The sequence below is a fragment of the Cherax quadricarinatus genome, chromosome 26, assembly GCF_038502225.1.
Source record: "Cherax quadricarinatus isolate ZL_2023a chromosome 26, ASM3850222v1, whole genome shotgun sequence".
Classification (NCBI taxonomy): domain Eukaryota; kingdom Metazoa; phylum Arthropoda; class Malacostraca; order Decapoda; family Parastacidae; genus Cherax; species Cherax quadricarinatus.
The window spans coordinates 4,998,604-5,021,375 of record NC_091317.1 but is presented as its reverse complement, the minus strand read 5'-3'; the positions used below and the strand labels follow the sequence as shown (position 1 = coordinate 5,021,375).

At 39.8% G+C, this 22,772-nt stretch overlaps 1 protein-coding gene across 1 annotated transcript in view; it reads left to right on the top strand.

The window, feature by feature from the left end:
- The window catches only part of LOC138853228 (uncharacterized), a 149,366-nt gene extending 138,354 nt beyond the window's left edge, over positions 1-11,012 (top strand). Inside the window, exon 2 of the transcript XR_011392433.1 lies at positions 2,205-11,012. The gene's annotated coding sequence lies outside the window, so the exon portion shown is untranslated. The remainder of the gene's footprint in view (positions 1-2,204) is intronic.
- The last annotated feature ends 11,760 nt before the right edge of the window (positions 11,013-22,772 follow it).

Sequence of the window (22,772 nt, the reverse complement as noted above, 5' to 3'; positions counted from 1 at the left end):
TGTGGGCGGTAGTCAAAAGATTACAAAGGTACATAATGGGTCCAGTGACTGGACCCCAAAGTTATGAGTTGAATCTTGAAGTTCTTTTCGTATTATTGTTCTCAAACTGCTAACTGACAACCCAAGATTGTAATCTACCCCCTCTTTGAAAGCATACAGCTTAGCCAATTTATCAGTTCTATCATGCATCTGAAGACCAATGTGAGATGGAATCCACAGCATGTGCACTCTGACTCCACTGTCTACAATCTTACCATACCTGTGTCTGGCTTCTGACACAAGCATGCCACAATTTATACTTAATGAGTTGAGAGCATTTATGGATGACAGAGAATCCTTTTTCTCTTCTCTTTCGATTCTCTCTCTCTCCTTTTCTTCTTCCCTTTCCCTTTCTAACTGTCTCTCTTCTCTCTCAATTCTCTCTCTTTCAAGTCTTTCCTGAATCTTAGCACTAATGAAAGATTCTAAATTTTTCCCTGTTATTCCTAACTTACTTCCAGCGTTCATCCAAAACTGGTATTCATCCATACTTGCAAGAATAACATAAACTATCAGGGGAAATGAAACGGGCATTAAAGAAAACGGAGGGTTCAATTCCTGCTCCGTTCAAACTGTAAATAAACCAGAGGGCTCGATCCCTACTTCAGTTAAACAATATGTATTAATTAAAACGAAGGGTTCTATGCCAGCTCCGAGCAAACAGTAAGTAGAATGGGGTCACTTGACCATCCAATCTTCTCACCAACAAATCAAGAGTGTCCTATGACAGTTCCCTTGATATAATAAAGAGCTCAATGAAACAAATTGTCACTGAAAAATCTCGGGTCCCTAGAGTCCAATCCTCCAAAGTGTTTCAAGCTCACACAAAAATAGATGGCAGAATTAACTAGTATTCCTGCCTTGACTTGACTTACAATAAATTGAGACTATAACAATCACCAAATATTTTAAATACCTGTACTGTAGTCCTACCATAGAGAATGATTACTCATGGCTGGTGGTAACCGTCTGTGGTATGCGGCGTTGAAGTTTCAGTGGTAGATTCGAGATGGAGTTGAATCTTGATTCAGTAGAGTTGATCCTGGCAAGGTCTCCACTTGTGAAGGCTTACTCAGCCCTGTAACAACTTCAGACAGTATTACCAAGGCTGGCTCCTCCTCAGGAAAATTAATGTATAGAAAAGAATAAAAACTGACAAACATAAACACTTTATTATTTAGAAAATATAAAATATAAAACACTTATTATTATTATTATAATCAAAAAGAAGCGCTAAGCCACAAGGACTATACAGCTATAAAACACTTAAATATGAAGTATTAATCCTACATTAAAGAAAATGAAAAATGAAAAATATAAATGATAACTGAATTCAACGCTAATATAAATGTATATAAAACGTGGGTGTCTGGTGTTCGTGACACTGCGTGTTGTTGAAATCGTAGCCGTTGCTGATGATGGGGGGGGGGGTCGCAGGTGTTGATGACAACCCACCGGCTCGTTCTTCACAGATTTTCTAGCTTTCAATAATCCTTCCAAATGACAGGAAAGCAGGTTTTCTCTACTGCAATGATGAGGGGTTATATCCTGCTACTTGCATACACAAACAGGTAAGTGGATCAAAATTTGGGACATCTCAGAACGTTAGTCCGTCTCCTTCAATTCTACTCGTTGATTGGCAGGTGACCCTCTCTGTCATCCAAGCTGGAAAGATAGACAGGTTACCCACTGGTTAAGAAATCACTCTCCATGATAAGTACAATACCTAAAAGATGTGGTGATTATTACAACAGTCAACTTAGAGCAAGACTGAAAGGACTAAGTTTATTATTAGTCAAAAGTGAAGCTTTCAACCAATAAATCCACTAGAATACAAGGCAGGCATGCACTTACAGTAGTGCTGGGAGCTGTGAATCTAGTGATTACTGTTTGGACCGGAGCCCCACACGTCACCTTTCGGGGGGAAGGGGGAAGAAGGAGGGGAAGGGATAGTGGGAGCTTGACTTACCTTACCTTAACAAGTAGCCGGCAAGCAAACTATCACTTTCGGGGAGGGGGAAAAAGGGGGAGGGGGGATAGCGGGAGCTGGACTTACCCTACCTTAACAAGTAGCCGGCAATGAAACTATTGTTACTATATCGCTACTCCTATCTATTGAACTTTCCCCTCACACACAAGATTATTCACATCATTTTTCTTTACAGGTAAATGTCTGAGTCATAGGAGTTGGTGAGGTTTTCCTTCAAGCAGCTGGTGATGAAATACTCCACCTGGTGGACTTCTCTTTCTCCAAAATTAAGCGCTGCACCAAGAGGCCTATTTATTCCACAGTCGAAAAGGAAGCCCTCGCTCTGGTTATAGTGCTGGAGCATTTTGACGGCTGGAAAACATTAGGGACGTGTTTCCATAAGACACCTGCTGTCCCTGTTCACCCATCAGTGTAAATTGGGTACCTGGGTGTTAGTCAACTGATGTGGGTCGCATCCTGGTGCAAAACTGACATAATTTGCCCGAAATACTCAGCATAACAAGCGGCTTTCTATATAGTAGCATGACATTGATGTCAGCTAGGCCTGTATACCTTGTACATGTACTTGTAGTAAATAAAGATAATATATATATTTATCATCCTCTCTGTGTGTAGTTCAGGTGTTCAATGATCATAATCCACCGCCATACCTGAACTTCATGAGGAATAAGAACACTGGTTTAACATCTGGGCTGTTAGACTCCAGCCTTACAATATCACCATCAACCATATAGTAGGGAAGATCGGTATTGTGGTGAATTCCCTCTCCAGAGATTGTTAGCTAGCTAGGATGTATCTCTTAATGTATACATGCAATGTGAGAAATTATGTAGTGAATTTCACACACGTAACTAGGGAGAACTCTGGCACATCTACCCCTCAAGGAAGGTTCCTTGATGTTGGTGAGGGGCTCTTGATTTAGGGAATTGGATCTGTGCTCCAGTTCCCCGAATTAAGCCTGAATGCCTTCCACATCCCCCCACCCAGGCGCTGTATAATCCTCCGGGTTTAGTGCTTCCCCTTGATTATAATAATAATCTGGCACATCTAAAACATTACAGTTACTGCTGTAGTTGTACCTCGGAGACAGGTGGGACTTTACCAACAGTGGGTCACTGCACTGTCTCTCTTTCGATGCCTACCTTCTCAGCTCCCAAAAACTCACACATCTGGACCTTAAATTTATTATGTGAACATATAGTTCTTGAATTTATTAAGCAAAAAAATTACATACAGTAACACTGGCAGTATTAAATTTGATTGTAGACTACATATTACTGAAAAATTATTTTGGACTGGACAATCGACACCATGCCTAATCCTTCTAGGATAGGGTAGGTGCCTGAGCCCGAGCCTTTAGCTCATAAGACTGTCATTCCCATTTGCCCCCTTGAGGCGGGGATGGCAGACCAGAGAGGCCTAGCTTGTGGCTAGGCCTGGGGACAGTTGGTCCCAAAGATGAGGAGGTATTTGTGCCTCCTCCCATGGGAGACTTAGGTCTCAGACACTCCCTAAAGAGGGAGCCAAGGCCGGGCCACCACTTGGACAGGGCCCGGGCCGGGAGAATACCGGCTAATCTTTAACTAACTAACTAACTGGACTGGACAACCTCAAGTAATTTGTTGGTCCATAGTGTAAATTGATTACATACGCCACTTTCATATTACATAAAATTAAGTGAGTGTACATAAATGCAGAAAAGAATTACTTACAAAGTTATTATCTTGGTGATATATCCTAATGCCTCCCTAGCAGGCAGGTATGCTAAACACTGGCCAAATACTAGATACCGTACCTATTTGCTGGGTTGATATCTTACATAAGAAGGCAAAATTAAATTAGTGTAGGTATACGTCATGATCAACATGTCCAGTCACTGTGTCCAGTATTATCTAAATTATTTATTTATCTTCATTACCAGTCTTATTGTGACCAGATTACAATGTATCTGAATCCTTCCAGATACCCATTATGTTCACTCATTTCATGGTCCTCAGTTATTGCCGATACGCTCTTCATTGGTTTCGATTACCTACGATCAAATTTTGCAACACTCCTCAGTTAATGTATATGTTCCGCCATTTTCGTTCCTCTCCCCAATATTTAGTCTACCAATACATCTTTTCAGTTAATTTAATAACTTCCAGGTGAGTACTACATTTTCATTTTTGAAATATTAATTTTCCTCTAAATTACAACATTTTCACTTTACTTATTCAACTCTTTAGAGAATGTAAGGAAATAACAGAAAATATTAGTTCTTATGTCACAGAACATCTTTTAAAAATCAGTGAAGATACAAACCGACATGAGATTTTATAAACACCATTATCCCCAGCAGTTTTTACCCACAAATCCCAGGAAAATTATAAAAAAATTCCACATGCAGTATATATTGACCTTTAATATACTGTTATCATTATTTTTATTATTATTACAGCAGAATTTAGCAACAAAATTGTATGTTTAAGTTAGGCTACATGAGGCTTCTAAGTTAGGTTTGGTCCAAAAATAAAAATCTTCATATCGCTGTCAATGAAAAGAAATCCAGATTAGATTAGAGATTAGATTTTGCCACCAAAGAGGCTAGTTTATTGTGCACCCCATATCCATCCTGTGTACGGTAGCGCAAGAGCATGTGGATACACAAAAGGCCTAGGAACTAGGCCCCAAAGGGTTAACAGGAATACATATGGATTTATATCTACATATCTATAGTTCAATTATCTGTTACAAGCAAATTTAGAAAATTTGCTTATTTTCATTAATAAGATATCTTGACATGTCACATAGGTTATTATATTATCTATCTCTCTATTCCTCAATAAGTGGACAATTAAGCACATAGTGTTCAAGAGAGTGACCATATGCCTGATCACATAATTTACATTTAGTTTGATCATCATCTATGTGTCTCCCAAACTGCCAGAAGTACTTGTAACCAAGCCTAAGCCTGGCCACTACAACATCAGTCAGTCTGTTCACATTGCATGTTGCTCCATAAACATACTTATCTATGTTCATGTTATCATAGTGGGTTATAGAACTACTCAGGCTTCTAACTGCATTCCTGTAACAATCATTTTCATTATTTACTTCTCTCCTAATATTATTCCTAATGCTAGACATAGATATACCAAAGTTATATTCTACATTCTCCTTCTGGGTACTCTTCTTGGCTAACATATCAACTTTATCATGAAGGAGTAATCCAATGTGTGATGGGATCCATAACAAATGTACATTAATTCCTTTGTCCCTGATTTTTGAGTATCTATACCTGGCTTCTCCAATGAGCATGTTATTGCAGTCATTATATGAGTTAAGAGCATTCAGTGATGACATAGGATCAGTAAGGATGATAGAGTCAAGCTCAGTGTCATAGGTTAGCTTTAGCGCCATTAGGATTGCAAACAATTCAGTTTGCAATGTAGACGCCCAGTTGTTAATTCTTATGGCTAGTTCAACAAGTTTATTATCGTTCTTAACTAGGGAAGTGGCAACAAGAGCAGATGCAGCCCTGCCAAAAGACTCCTGTTTAGATCCATCAGTGTATATTACTTGTGATAACTTATTACTACCAGCTGGGAGAGAAATTTCTTCTTGAGCAGTTGCTTTAACAAGTGATTTAAGGAAGGGATTACTAGCAATGAGCTTGGGAGGGACTTGAAGGTATGTAATATTAAATGAACATATCTTCCATGGAGGGGTGAAATGCTCTTGTTGTCTACAGTGATACAGTTCATGCAGGTTATAAAACTTTATGCAATTGCACGTTTTCAAAATAAATTTAGATCTGTGTGTATTTACTTCTAAACACTAAGTAAGGTTCATTGTGACAATGTTAATCTATCACTAATACTAGAAATACCTAGCTCCTTCCTCATATTAAGAACCTTTGTAGATTTGGGACAACCAAGAATAATTCTGAGAGCTTCATTTTGCATTAACTCCAAAGGTCGGAGGGAACTTTCTCTAGCTAATATCAACATGGGAGCAGCATAATCAATTAATGACCTAACATAGGCTATGTACATCATTCTCACGATTCTCACATTAGCACCATAAATGGGGTTGTAGCCAGCAACAGCTTTGAGAGCATTTAGCCTATCTTTGCATTTCTTATTTAGTTGTGGTATAGTGGATTTGTTAAAGGGTACATCCACACCAAGATATCTGTAAGTTTTAACGTAGCTAATGCTTTCACCTTGCAAATACATGGGTGGGGGATGTCGTTTGCTTGTTAATATCTTTGTTTCAGAGGAAGATATTATGAGGCCTAGTCGATTGCAAATTACTTGAAATTCATTAAGAATGGCATTCATCTTCTTATGCCCTGTTGTATGGATCACGATGTCATCAGCATAGCTTATAGCTATATGTTTAGGTGAGGCAGGTAGAGCATTTAGGAGAGCAGTAATCAGAATATTAAATAGCATGGGACTGAGAATCCATCATTCTGTAAAGATTTTTTTGGAAAAGTTTAATTTTAAGGGAGTCTGGCCTCCTGTCTAATTTTAAGGGAGTCAGGCCTCTGTCCTCCTCTGGAGGCCCGGAGGAGGACAGGCACTCTGGAGCTGGGGAAACAAGTGTAGACAAGGATATGCAAACTCCAGTTACAAAATGGCAATACCACTGGAAATGGTAAACAAGGGTATGATGCCCCGAGGAACAGTGAAGATACAATACCAGAATAAAGCTGGTGAAGACACCATTATTAGCAAAAGTTCTGCAGACAGTAAGGAGTCAGGAAAAAATGCACCAGTAGGGAATGCAGTCACAAAAAACCAAGGCAAACAGAAATGAAACCTATGCAACTTCTATGCCTTAGGTATCTGCAGGCATGAAATATCTGGAAAAGCAGGTGGAACATGCAACTTTGACAACCCCAGGAAATGCTGTGCCCACATGACAGCAGGAGAATGCAACCTTTCTTCCTGTAAGTTTTTCTTCCCTGAAATGTGTCGCTCTTCAGTTCGGGAAAGACAATGCTATAACTTATATTGTCATGCACACCACCTGAAGGGGGCAGGAAGATATAGAACATCCAGACTATGGGAAAACCTGGGTAGCCACAGCCACTCCAGAGAGGTTTTTCAGCGTCAGGAAATAAAAGCTGGCTGGAAATAACAGAAATCTTACACCAACTCAAATCACTTCTGGAGTGGAGTCACAGTCAGTGGCCTCCACTCCAGAACAACAGATATTAGTGCCAGGAAAAAAAGACTCCCCACATACCATCAATATGACAACATTCATCTTTGCATAGATACAGGATCTAAAGCCAGCAACGATCAACAAAATACCTTTCATCGGTGGACTGCTTACAGAGTCAAACGCAATGTTTGCGGCTTTCACAGAGACCCACAGAAAGGATCACTTTGACAATGAAATATGAATCCCAGGTTATAACCTATAGAGATGTGACAGAGTGAACAAGCAAAAACAGGGGTTGACCTGTACGTCACAGAGACACTGATATGCTCGGAACCACTAAACACCTGAAATGATGTTGATGTTTTGGCAGTAAAGATCGAGAATGAAAACTTTGTCATTGTGGTAGTCTACAAGCCTCCGGATGCAACTTCCCAACAATTCTAGGAACAGCTTTTGAAAATCGACCACTGTCTGGAAAAATCTAGCTGCTGCTCCAAGCATCCTGCTCCTGGGGGATTTCATCCTAAGACACATAAAATGGAGGAATGTTGCAAATAATGCTGTAGCAGAGATAACCCCAGGAGGCAGCTCAGATGAAAATTCGCACGCACGAGCTATAAATCTCTGCATCAAAATTCACCTTAAACCAGCAAATAATAGAGTCAAGAAGATTGGAGAATACACTGGACCTCATCTTCACTAACAATGATGATCTGAAATGAAATATTACCAAATCAAAAAAAAAAAAAAAAAAAAAAAAAAAACAGAAATAGATCACAACATAAGAGAAGTACAGACATGTATGCACAGGGTCCCACACCAACAAAATGTGATCAGACACGAGAGGGGCCTTCACCAAATTCAGCTTCAGTAACAAAAACATACGGTCTGACCAAGTCAACCATGTCCTAAATGAAATAAGCTGGGAAGACATCCTAAGCAACATGAATCCAAACCTACGTCTAGAAAAAATTAACTCTGTGGCATTTGAGGTATGCTTTAAGGAAAATGAAGACAAAATGTAAACCAGAAAGAGAGAAGTGCTCCCTATACAGGCGAAGGCGAAGAATAATAGAGGGGCTAAAAAGAACAATATATCTGTAATACAAAACAAGGCACTAGTCAGAGAAATAGCAAATATCGAACTTAAGCTAAAGGAATCTTACAGGAAACAAGAAACGCGGGAAGAACTAAAAGCCATAAGTTAAATTGGAAAAAACCTAAAATATTTATTTTATTATGCCAAATCTAAGTCGAGAACAACATCCAGTATTGGGCCCCTACTTAGATGAGATGGGTCTTACACAGATGACAGTAGGGTAATGAATGAGTTACTCAAGTCCCAGAGTAACTCAGTTTTTAGCGAACAGCTGACCGGACTAAGAGTCGAAGACCTGAATGAATATATTATGACCAAGACTCAGAATTTCGTTGTTTCAAACTTATCTGATATTATCCTAACACCACATGACCTCGAAAAGGCGATAAATGACATGCCAATGCACTCTGCCCCAGGCCCAGACTCGTGGAATGAAGTGTTCATCAAGAACTGCAAGAAGCCCCTATCACATGCTTTTAGCATTCTATGGAGAGGGAGCATGGACACACGGGTCATTCTACAGCTGCTAAAAACAACAGACATAGCCCCACTCCACAAAGGGGGCAGTAATGAAATAGCTAATTATTACAGACTGATAGCGCTAACATCCCGTATCATAAAAATCTTTGAAAGGGTTCTAAGAATGAAGATCGCTGCTCATCTAGATACCCATCAGTTACACAACCCAGAGCAACGTGGGTTTAGAGCAAGTCTCTCCTGCCTGTCCTAACTACTGGACCACTATGACAAGGTTCTGGATGTCCTAGAAGACAAAACAAAGGACAGATGTAGTATACACAGACTTTACGGAAGCCATCGACAAGTGTGACCATGGTGTAATAACAGGAAAAGTTGGTAGCTTGATCTATAATTTCCTAACAAATAGAACACAAAGAGTAGCAGTAAACAGAGTAAAGTCTGAGGCGGCTACTCTCAAAAGCTCTGTTCCACAAGGCACAGTACTCGGCCCCATCCTGTTCTTCATCCTCATATCTGACATAGACAGGGATGTAAGCCACAGCACCGTGTCTTTCTTTGCTGATGACACCCGAATTTGCATGAGTGTCCTTCATTGAAGACACTACAAGACTCCAGGTGAACATCAACCAAATCTTTGAATGGGCCGCAGAAAACAATACGAAGTTTAATGAAGAGAAATTTCAATTACTCCGATATGGAAAATGTGAGGAAATTAAAACTGTGTTGCTATATAAAACAAATTCCAACCACACAATAGAGTGAAAAACTAATGTAAAGGACCTGGGAGTAATGATGTCAGAGGATATCACTTTCGAAGACCACAACATTGCATCTACCACATCTGCTAGAAAAATGACATGATGAATGAGAACCTTCATCATAAGCCTCTGGTCTGCCATCTGCCCCGCCCCAAAAGGGCTCGTGGGGATGGCAGTCTTATGAGCTGCAGGTGATAGTAAGCTCAGGCCTTCCTCCCTCTCTCTCACTCTCCTTAGTGGCTTTAAGCTGGTAGGACCTCTGGGTTCTTCTCTTTTAATAGAAGCACAGACATGTATGCCCGAGGCTCCTGACCAGCAAAATGAGATCACATATGAGGTGCTTTCACTAAATTCAACTTCAATAACAAAAACATACAGTTGGATCAAATTAACCATGTCCTAAATGAAACAAACTGGGAAGATATCGTAAGCAACACGGATCCAAACTTTTGCTTAGAGAAAATTAACTCTGTAGCACATGAGGCATGCGCAAGGCACATTCCCTTAAGAAAAAAGAAAAGATATAATCTAGAAAGGAGATGCTCCCTCTACAGGTGAAGGTAAAGAATCACAGAGTGGCTGAAAGAGGCAAGTATATCTAAAATACAGAAGGAGGCACTGGCCAGAGAAATAAAAACGTCGAACTTAAGCTTAAGGAATCATACAGGAGCCAAGAAACATAAGAACTTAAAGCAATAAATAAAATTGAAAAAAAAAAAAATTCTTTTCCTATGCCAAATGTAAGGCAGAAACCACATCCAGTATTGGGCCCATACTTAAATAAGATGGGCCGTACACAGATGACAGCAAAAAAAAAAAAAGTGAGATAATGAAGTCCCAGTATGACTCAGCGCTTAGTGAACTGTTAATCAGACTAAAGGTCGACAATCTAAATTAATTTTTTAAGACCGAGACCCAAAATTTGGTTAATTAAAGAATTTATGATATACTCCTAACACAACAGGACTTTGAAAAAACAATAAATGACATGCCATGCACTCTGCCCCAGGCCCAGATTCTTTTAACTCCGTGTTCATCAAGAACTGCAAGAAACTCCTTTCACGTCCCTTAAATATTCTATGAAGAGGAAGCATTGACTCGGGGATTATCTCACAGTCAATAAAAACAACAGATATAGCCCCACCCCACAAAGGTGGCAGTAAAGCAATTTCATAGAATTACAGACCGACAGCACTGACGTCCCACATCATAAAAATCAGCACTAATGTCTCACATCATAAAAATCTTTGAAAGGGTTCTATGAAGCACGATCGCGAACAACATGGATACCAATCAGTTGCACAACCCAGGGCAACATGGGTTTAGAGCGGGTCGCTCCTGCCTCACAGGTACTGGATCACCATGACATGTCAGTGACGGGAGGGCAATCAAAATGCAGATATAGTATACACAGACTTTGCAAAAATCTTCAGCAAGTATGATCATGGTGTAATAGCACATAAAATCAATAAACAAAACAAAGTTGGCAGATGGATCTATAATTTCCTAATAAATAAAACACAAAGAGTAATAGTATATAGAGTAAGGTCAGAGGCAGCTGTAGTGTTAAGCTCTGTTCCATAAGGCACAGTACTCACTTCCATCCTTTTCCTCATCTTCATATCTAACATAGACAAAGATGTTAACCACAGCACCGTGTCCTCCTTTGCTGATGATACCAGAATTTGCAAGTCATCCATTGAGGACACTGGAAATCTCCAAACGGACATTAACCAAGTCTTTAAATGGGCATCAGAAAATATGAAGTTCAATAAAGACAAATTTCAATTACTCCGCTATGGAAAACTTGAGGAAATAAATGCTGGATCGGAGTATAAAATAAACTCTTACCACACAATAAAGCGAAAAACTAGCGTGCAGAACCTGGGAGTGATAATGTCAGAAAATCCCACTTTCAAAGATCACAACAATGTATCTACCACATTTGGTAGGAAAATAATAAGATGGATAATGAGAATCTTAAAAATTAGGGATTTCAAGCCAATGATGACTTTCTTCAAATCGTTTCTTTTCTCTGTGCTAGAATATTGCTGTACATTAATGGCCCCTTTCAAGGTAGGTGAAATTGTAGACCTGGAGAATGTACAGATAACTTTCACTGCACATGTAAGTACCATAAAATGCCTAAATTACTGGGAACGGCTAAAGTCCCTTGACCTGTACTACTTGGAACGCAGGCGAGAAAGATACATGATAATATACACTTTGAAAATGCTAGAGAGACTAGTCCCAAATCTGTTCACGGAAATCACTCCCAACGGAAGCAAAAAGGCTCTCTAGGCGGTGCAACATTTCCTCAGTGGACAGCAGGAGCAACATAAATGCACTAGGAGACACACAATAAGTGTCAGGGGCACAAAACTGTTTAACTGCTTCCCAGCATACATAAGGGGATTACCAATAGACCCCTGGCCGCCTTCAAGAGGGAGCTGGACAGACATCTTAAGTCAGACCATACCACGGGCGGGAATAGAACCCGCGATCAGAGTCTCAAAACTCCAGACCGTAGCGTTAGCCACTGGACCAGCTAGCCACAATAAGATTCATTAAACTAGGTATTGTGGCTAGCTGGTCCAGTGGCTAACGCAACGGTCTGGAGTTTTGAGACTCTCTGATCGCGGGTTCTATCCCCGCCCGTGGTATGGTTTGTTTGCAATCGTGTCATTACGATTTCGTGAGTCATCTTAAGTCAGTACCTAACCAGCCAAGCTGTGGTTCATACATCGGTTTGCTTGCAGCCAGCAGTAACAGCCTGGTTGATCAGGCCCTGAGCTACTGTGAAGCCTGGTCACAGACCGGGCCGCTGGGGCCCTGCTTGTAACCAGGCCTGTTCAGGTATACTACAGGTGTGTCTATATTAGCATACTTTTAAATAAACTGAATGGAGGTACAAGTCTCGCATGGCTCAGCTGGACTAGAACAAGAACGTGTATATTGAACTTTCTACACAAGTCGCTCTACCATTACAAACAGTGATACAATAGCTTTTGAGGTAGTGGAGCTGAATAAAATCTAGAAAAAATGAAATACAATTATACATAAAAGCCCAAATCAGGCTGTACAAGAGGTGCCAGCTGTACAAGAGGTGCCAGCTGTGCAAGAGGTGCCAGCTGTACAAGAGGTGCCAGCTGTACAAGAGGTGCCAGCTGTACGAGAGGTGCCAGCTGTACAAGAGGTGCCAACTGCAAAAGTGGTGCCATTCTTCTTCTGCCAAATTCTGTAAACTCAGCATTGTAATCCTTATAGAGAATAAACTTTGAATGAATGAATGAATTGTTGATTCGCCGGTACTCGCCCGGCCCGGGTACAGAGCTACAATACCCTCAATACGTAGAAGTTGCCAGTGGTCACCAGTTAACCACACACGCAGGTCAAACAATAATAATAATAGTAGTAGTGGTGGTAAGAATAATAATAATAATAATAATAATAATAATAATAATAATAATAATAATAATAATAATATACATCAATGATTACATCAATGATCTTCCAAACGTATCCCAACACCTGAAACCCATTCTCTTTGCTGACGACACGACTTATGTCATCTCTCACCCTAATCTTGCCACCCTCAACACCATTGTTAAGGAGGAGCTGATCAAAATATCGACTTGGATGACAGCCAATAAACTTACGCTTAACACTGACAAAACCTACTATATTATGTTTGGTAGCAGAGCAGGAGATGCACAAATTAACATTAAGATCGACAACATTCTAATTACCAGACATAATGAGGGCAAATTCCTAGGCCTATACCTTGACAACAACCTGAATTTCAGCACCCATATCCAACACATAACCAAAAAAGTATCCAAAACGGTTGGGATCCTCTCCAAGATACGATACTACGTGCCACAAACTGCCCTAATCACACTATACCATTCACTTATATATCCATACCTCACCTATGCTATTTGTGTTTGGGGATCAACTGCAGCAACACACCTAAAGCCAATAATAACCCAACAAAAAGCTGCAGTAAGAATAATCACTAAATCCCATCCCTGGCAACACCCCCTCCCCCCCACTCTTCATAGATCTAAACTTACTCCCTGTTCAGTACATCCACACTTACTACTGTGCAATCTACATCTACAGGACCTTAAACTCCAATATCAACCTTGACCTAAAACGCTTTCTTGATAGTTGTGACAGAACCCACAGGCATAACACCAGACACAAACATCTCTACGACATTCCCCGTGTCCGACTAAACCTTTACAAAAATTCAATGTATGTCAAAGGCCCTAAAATCTGGAACACCCTACCTGAGAACTCTAGAACTGCAGACACATTCATCACCTTCAAAACTACCATTAGAAAACATCTTATCTCCCTGATACACCCCATCAACTAACTACACGAATACCACCTGGTGGTTCACACTTACACTCACTCACCCATTTGACCATAAACAGAAATATTAATCTCAATCTTAAAATAATGAATCCTATGATACTCCAATACTGAAACTATGTGCTGTGCCAAAACAAAAGCATTCACATTGCTAAACTCACAAACTAGTATTTAGTCACTTAACCATAATACCAACTTACCTCATAATTTGTAATATTTTAAAATAAAGAATTAAACTAAGTCTGCCCGAAATGCCTAGCCATGCTAGGCGTTCTAGTGGTACACTCTGTAATCATTATTTAACTACATGTAAACCACACAATAACCAAATTCTGTAAATTCAACATTGTAATCTTTATAGAGAATAAACTTTGAATTGAATAATAATCTTTATAATCTATAAAACTATTAAACATTATATATATCAAGCTACAGTATATATGCCCTATATATTACCCTAGCAAGCTACTTACGAAAAAAGTTTTGTTGTATGGGCTACTATAAATAGAAATAATCTATAAAAACTATGCATATCAAACTACAGTGTATATTACATCATAAAAATTTGTGTAATCTGCAGGAAGAGTAACAGGTGGAGTTTGGCCTGGATGGCACGCAGTCTGTGGAAAATGGTTCAGCGAGTCACGGATGGACCTTAAGCAATCAACCTCAGTTGTTATTAAATCAGGAAAAAGTTTGAAGGTCTGCCCAAGCGAGAGGTACCTGTAGGCGAGGTTTTTTTTTGGGTCAACGCTCTTGCAGCCCGGTCTGTGACCAGGTCTCATTGTGGATCAGGGCCTGATCAACAAGGCAGTTGCTGTTGGCCTCACGTACACTGACATACGAACCACAGCCTGGCTGATCAGGTACTGACTTTAGGTGCCTGTCCAGAGCCTTCTTGAAGACAGCCTAGGGTCTGTTGGTAATCCCCCTTATGTATGCTGAGAGGCAGTTGAACAGTCTTGGGCCCCTGACACTGTGTTATCTCTTACCGTGCTAGTAGAGCCCTTGCTTTTCACTGGGGGATGTTGCATCGTCTGCTGAGTCTTTTACTTTCGTAGGAGTGATTTTAAGTCGAGGAACTACAGCCGTTCCCAGTAATTCAGGTGTTTTATCTCCGTTATGCGCGCCGTGAAAGTTCTCTGTACATTTTCTAGGTCGGCAATTTCACCTGCCTTGAAAGGTGCTGTTAGTGTGCAGCAATATTCCAGCCTAGATAGAACAAGTGACCTGAAGAGTGTCATCATGGGCTTGGCCTCCCTAGTTTTGAAGGTTCTCATTATCCATCCTGTCATTTTTCTAGCAGATGCGATTGATACAATGTTATGGTCCTTGAAGGTGAGATCCTCCGACATGATCACTCCCAGGTCTTTGACGTTGGTGTTTCGCTCTATTTTGTGGCCAGAATTTGTTTTGTACTCTGATGAAGATTTAATTTCCTCATGTTTACCATATCTGAGTAATTGAAATTTCTCATCGTTGAACTTCATATTGTTTTCTGCAGCCCACTGAAAGATTTGGTTGATGTCTGCCTGGAGCTTTGCAGTGTCTGCAATGGAAGACACTGTCATGCAGATTCGGGTGTCATCTGCAAAGGAAGACACGGTGCTGTGGCTGACATCCTTGTCTATGTCGGATATAAGGATGAGGAACAAGATGGGAGCGAGTACTGTGCCTTGTGGAACAGAGCTTTTCACCGTAGCTGCCTCGGACTTTACTCTGTTGACGACTACTCTCTGTGTTCTGTTAGTGAGGAAATTATAGATCCATCGACCGACTTTTCCTGTTATTCCTTTAGCACGCATTTTGTGCGCTATTACGCCATGGTCACACTTGTCGAAGGCTTTTGCAAAGTCTGTATATATTACATCTGCATTCTTTTTGTCTTCTAGTGCATTTAGGACCTTGTCGTAGTGGTCCAATAGTTGGGACAGACAGGAGCGACCTGTTCTAAACCCATGTTGCCCTGGGTTGTGTAACTGATGGGTTTCTAGATGCGTGGTGATCTTGCTTCTTAGGACCCTTTCAAAGATTTTTATGATATGGGATGTTAGTGCTATTGGTCTGTAGTTCTTTGCTGTTGCTTTACTGCCCCCTTTGTGGAGTGGGGCTATGTCTGTTGTTTTTAGTAACTGTGGGACGACCCCCGTGTCCATGCTCCCTCTCCATAGGATGGAAAAGGCTCGTGATAGGGGCTTCTTGCAGGACTTGGTTTACTTGGTCCCACTTTATGTTTTTGTTATTGAAGTTGAATTTGGTGAATGCTCCCTCGTGACTAATCTCCTTATGTCGGTCTGGGGCTCCGCGCATACATGACTGAACCTCAATTATGTTGTGATCTGAGTATATTGTTTTTGATATGGTGATATTTCTTATCAGATCATCATTGTTAGTGAAGATGAGGTCTAGTGTATTCTCCAGTCTAGTAGGCTCTATTATTTGCTGGTTTAAATTGAATTTTGTGCAGAGATTTAAAAGCTCGCGTGTACATCAAGCTTTGGTACTAATCCCTCTAGGAAGTTTTGTTGGGTGCAGGAGCAAGTGTATATAATCATGTATCTTGTAGACTATCTCATACTTATGTGTGCCGTGAAGGAGATACTTACATTTATACTAAAAGATAGGAACATCATCCAAAAAATATACTTCTCAGTCTTGTATAACAGCTGGGAAAATAAAAGGAGTGGGTCAGATGGAGCTGTCACCCCTGGTGCTGGTGCTGACTTGGTGGACAGCACCTGTTATAATACTGACAGGAAAGACAGTGCACCAGATGGTACTGATGCTGTCCTTGAGGATATTGCATCAGTTGGTGCCGGTGCCGTCCTAGGGGACAATGCACCAGATATAGTGGTCCTGGTGATGTAACTGGTAAAAGCAAAGTAATACAAATTCCAGGGTTACAAAGTAGCAATACTGCTGGAGATGGCAAAAAAGGGGATTGATGCTTCTACGAATTGTGTTGACACATTACCAGAAAAAACTGGTGGAGGCACTTATGTTAGGTCAGATCATGGGGAAACAGAAAAAAATACACCAGTAGGGAACACAGCCTCAAAAAAATCAGGGCAACAGAAATCCAGTCTATGAAAATTATATGCCTTGGGTATCTAAAGGCATGGAATATCTGGAAAAACAGGTGGGACGTGCAATTTTGATCATCCCCCAAAATGCCGCACTCACATAACAACAAGAGAATGCAACTCTTTTTCGTGTAATTTATTTCACCCGGATATGTGTCACTCGTCAGTCCATGAAAGACAGTGCTACAGCATGTATTGTCAGGCACACCATCTAAAGGGGACAAGAAGATACAGACCACCCAGACCATGGGAAACAAACCAGAAGAGCCAAAACCACTCCAGAGAGAGAGAGAGAGAGAGGATTTCTAGTCCCAGGAAGAAGAAAAAAAACTATCAAGAAACGACAGAAATCTTACACCAACTCAAAACACTTCTGGAGTTGCTGCACAGTCACTGTCACATTCCAGAACAACAGATATTAGTGCTAGCAAACAAAGCCTCCCTACATACCACCAATACGATCATATTTATCATCGCAAACATACAGGATCTAAAGCCATCAACAAACAACAAAATACCGTTCATTAATGGATTACTCACAGTGTCAAACGCAGTGTTTGGGGGTTTCAAGGAGACCCACATAAAGGATCACTTTGACAACGAAATATGGACCCCTGGTTACAACCTATTCAAATGCGACAGAGTAATCAAGTAACAAGGAAGGGGGTTAGCCTCTATGTCACAGAGTCGCTCATTTGCTCAGAACTACTAAACACCTCAAATAATGTAGCTAAAGTTTTGGCAGTAAAGATCGAAAACCAAAATCTTGTCATTGTAGTTGTATACAAGCCTCCGGATTCCAGTTCCCAACAATTCCAGGTAGAGCTTCGTAAAACTGACCACTGGAAAATCTTCCAACTCCTGCCCCAAACATCTTGCTGCTGGGTGATTTCGACGTAAGACACCTAAAGTACAGGAATGTAGCAAATAATGTTTTAGCAGAGATAACCCTAGGAGACAGCTCACACACACATGAGCTATTAAATCTCTGCAACAAATTCGCCTTAAACCAGCAAATAATAGAGCCATCAAGACTGAAAAATACACTAGACCTCATTTTCACAAACAATGATGATGTGATACGAAATATAACAATATCATAAACAATACACTCAGATTACAACATAATAGAAGTACAGAAATGCATGTGCAAGGGCTCCTGACCAGCAAAAGGTGACCAGTTATGAAGGTGCCTTCACCAAATTCAACTTCAATAACAAAAATATACAGTGGGATCAAGTCAACTATGTCCTAAATGAAACAAGTTGGGAGAATACTCTAAACAACACAGATCCGAACCTTTGCCTAGAAAAAATTAACTCCGTGGCACTTGAGGTAACCTTAAGGCACATTCCTTTAAAAAAAGGAAGAGCAGATGTAATCCAGAAAAAAAAAGATGCTCCCTATTCAGATGAAGGCAAAGAATCACAGAGCTGTTGAATGGGGCCAGTATATTTGAAATTCCAAGGGAAGCACTGGTCAGAGAAATTGCAGATATCGAATTTAAGCTTAAGGAATCACACAGGAGACAGGAAACTCAGGAAGAACTTAAAGCCATCAATGAAACTGAAAAAAAATGTTTCTTGTGCTAAATCTAAGGCATAAACAACATCAAGTATTGTACCCCTGTTTAGATGTGATGGGACTTACACAGATGGCAGCAAAGAAATGAATGAGATCCTGAAACCCCAAGGAGGGACAGGAAAGGGTGCTTTGATGCTATAGATGGGTTTTGATCTAAAGAATTACAGGTACCCTCACCTTCTTTGGATCAAACCTAACGGCCCACCATTCCCTAGGCACCATCAACCTCCTTCGGGCCTAGCACTTCCTTATGATTATAATAATAATAATTCTGGCAAGGCCAACACCACATCACACTTTTTTACTTTTATCCCCGACAGAGAACAACGCCAAGGGCAGACAGATTCTAGGAGAGCCGGGAAGAGGAGACTAGACGAGGAAGCGCTTACCTCCAGGAAGACTCCTTTCCTCCGGTGAGGGAGCTCTTAATCCAGATAATTCAACCTGATTTCCCATTCCTTTTATTAAACCTGATTGGTTCTTATTCCCCCACGCGCTGTATGATCCCAACGGGTTTAGCGCTTCCCCTCCCCTCCTTATCTCTCAATGAATATATTGATAATATATTCGGTATTATCTCCAGCACTCATTGGAGACAAAAATATAAAATAAAAGAAGGCATGGCGGATTGATTTTTTTAAATTTAAAAAATAAAGAATGCTGAAATACAACAAAACCTTTTAGCCTTGTGGTATTAAGTGTAAAGCTCAAACAACGTGGAAGACAAGCAGAGAGAATTGTGCAATACAAACTCATTGGTTTACCTTATCCTGAGCACACACAGCGTTATGACTAAATATTGTAACGAACACTGTGAGCAAAATGTATAAACTACTCGAGAATGAATTTGCAAAGCTTATCCAAAATATTTTTCTTGTGTATGTGTGTGTTATATCGTATCAACTTCAAGGATGAGAGATAAGACTTGCTCAAATGTGAAGGATGACGAGGAATCTGTAACAATAAAATGTGTTATGCTGATTTTGACACCTTTGGAATGCAGTTGATCAAACTTGGTCATCGGAATTATTTGAGTTAACACTGCTGATTGTAGCTGAAAGTTTTGCTAAGATTGGTTGCTATTGCTAAAGAAAAAATCAAATTTAATTTGGAAGCACGAGCAGACACCTTTGTTTTTTTCCCATGTAATAGCTCTCTACTGGCTTAACAACTGTACCCGGGTTCAACCCTGATTGCCTCACATTTCCCTGGTGCTGTATGAACCCAATGGGTTTAATCCTTCTTCAAAATAAAATCCAGCCTTCACGTACGACTTAGCAACTTTAAGCTTTCGTTGTAACATAACTATATTGACAGTCTTTTGTCTTCATTGCTAAACAAATTGAGTAACGAAATCTGTGCTTACAAAAACTGCGCATCATAGGAACAATATCAAGTTGATATGATACATCATGCATGGTGAAATCTGGAGTAACAATGAGGCTTAGTACAGTCCACAAACTCCTGCCGAGTTCTGAAGAATATCTGCTGAGAACACACTGCGGTGAGGGTTTGAAATTGAGGGAAACTGAGGGAAACTGAGGGAAATTGAGGGAAATTGAGGGAAATTGAATCAAACCTGGTTCCCTCCCATTTCCCCAGGTACTGAATGGCAGGTAGGGGGGGTAGCCAGGTTCTAAAATTGGCGAGAGTGAGCACATAAAAAAAAGGCTCCACGACAAGTAAAGAATAATTTTAAATTCATTATAATTTTTTATTTTGTTTTAAAATCAAAACACAAGGAAAATGCAGTTTTAAAAGAAGTGTATAATTGTTAATGTGGATTTAAAATCAAAACACAGTAGGTACCAAGTCTTCAGTTTCAGAAAGTTCCACCTTTGGTGCAGCGGACGTCGTTTGTTTGCCGAATGAAAAGTAGGAATTAAATTAACATTTTGACGATTCTTTCTCTCGATTTGCATGAAGTAGTTACATCACACAAGTGAACTTAAAAATTGTTAAAAATGCGCCACTTTTGAAAAATGTGCTCATGGGAGCAGTTAAGATAAAAGCTAGAGGTAAAGATTTTATTTCTTTGCAAAGGTTACAATGTGTAATTACAGTTTTGATTCGTTAAGTGTAAAGAAAGTCACTATCATGCCCGGGCATTTCGGGCATCCCTTGCTCTCTCTCTAACTATCTTTAAGCGCATCCCTGCTTAAAGATAGTCTTACGGGGATATCTAATAATATGGGGGATTTTTTCTATCCACCCAGTGTTGATTAATACTCTGGAGAGACAGATCGAGCACAGTACATACCATAGAGAAGGATTGTTAGCAAATAGATCCTACATGACGGACACTCCGTAGCCGTAACACGTACGCTTAGAGAAAGAGATAAATAGAAAAAAAAAAAACAGCAAAATTGCGATGGGAAATGCATAAATATTGATAAACCGATGTATTTATCAGTGTTAATATTCCAAGTAGCTTATCGAAATCTAAATACAGATCATTATTTTTATTAATTTTGGGTAGAATGAGAGGTGATTACATCTGATAAAAGAAATGGGAGGGTAACAATAACTGATCAAACATTATACACTGTTTTTATATTTGCTTTTCGAAATTAGTTTAATTTTTAAAGGCTTTAATTATGTTCATGTCTATATTTTACATATTTGGCGCTTCAAAAGATGTTTCTAACCTTTCCATAAAAAAAGATTTGATATCGATTGGTGTATTCCCGAATGAAAAAAAAAAATATCTGCAGTGCATATATTACTGAGCAACAATACAGTTATTTAATTTCTGTAATTTTCCTCACAAGTTTCTCACCTAATATCCTCTGCTTCCCTGAATAAAACCTAATTATCACTCAGATGCTGCATGACTCTCTAAAATTTAGTGCTTCCATACGAATGTCTTAACAACCTCACCTGGATAACATTGTGCCCAGATAATCACAGGACAATTTCAGATTTTGTAAGTTAACAACACGTAGGAAACTTTAGTCCTTTTCATTACCCCCTTTTTGTTTACATTTAAAAATCATAAATTATAATTTTATTGAAGTCAATAAATAAATAGTTTTCAGGTAGGAAGCAGAACTTATTGTGTTCATAGGAAAAAATATGATTTTTTTTTTACACAGCCATCCTACAATTTAAAAATGAAAACTGGGTGGTATTTCTGTCCTCTCTGGACGATTATCAAGTCGCAAATTCCGGTTTCCATTTCGAGTGTGTCTCAGTAATAAACTATTAAAATCAAAATATTTTGACCATTTTTTTTCTATTTCACCTTTATTAAAAACAGTCATATTGTATCATTATTTTGATCCTAATCATGTTCTTTTATCCTTTTGCTATAAATTTCGCCTCTTAACTGACCATGAGGATCTTGTGGAACAGTCACACAAAACCACAATAATGTAAAGAAAATAATAGAGTTTAGAGTAGTATACTAGACACATTATCTCATCGAGTTCCAGCTTAAAATTTTAAGACGACAAGGGACCGACCATCAGCTAGCAATAGTATATATCAGGAAACTCGTGGGTCATGGGAGTTCAGGTATGTTATAAATTTATTTATATTTACAACTTGCAAGGATACGATAAAAAATTAATACAGAATTGAACTCATAATCATTGCGCCATATCACACAGCCTATACAAGTATATAGGCCGTGTGATATGATTCAATAAAACTGGTGACATTATTGTGCTCTTCAAACACGGTGGGCTGGGATTCGACGAAATATTGGTTGATTACACACACACACACAGTAGCTGAGACTGGACTCTTTGTAACGTATTGGTGACTACACACACGCACGCGTGGAAGTGACTTAAATTTAAGAACCTTGGATAGCATGCCAAATATTCAGAGTAATTGATGGGATAGACAGGGATAAGTTGTTTGGAAGACAGTAAGCAGCGGGTAGTCGGAGGCAGAGACTGACATTAACGAAACAGATGAGCCACAGGGATGTCAGGAAGTATTTCTTCAGTCTCAGAATGATCAGGAGGTGGAATGACCTCGACGAAAAGGCTGTGAAAGAAGGCCTCAGAAGGGAGTGAATCTTGCTAGTAGCAGCTACGACTCGACCCCTTTAACCACATACAGGAAAGCTCACGCACTTATACACACACATGGAAAAACACACACACACACACACACACACACACACACACACACACACACACACACACACACACACACACACACACACACACTTAAGGAAGTAGACATAA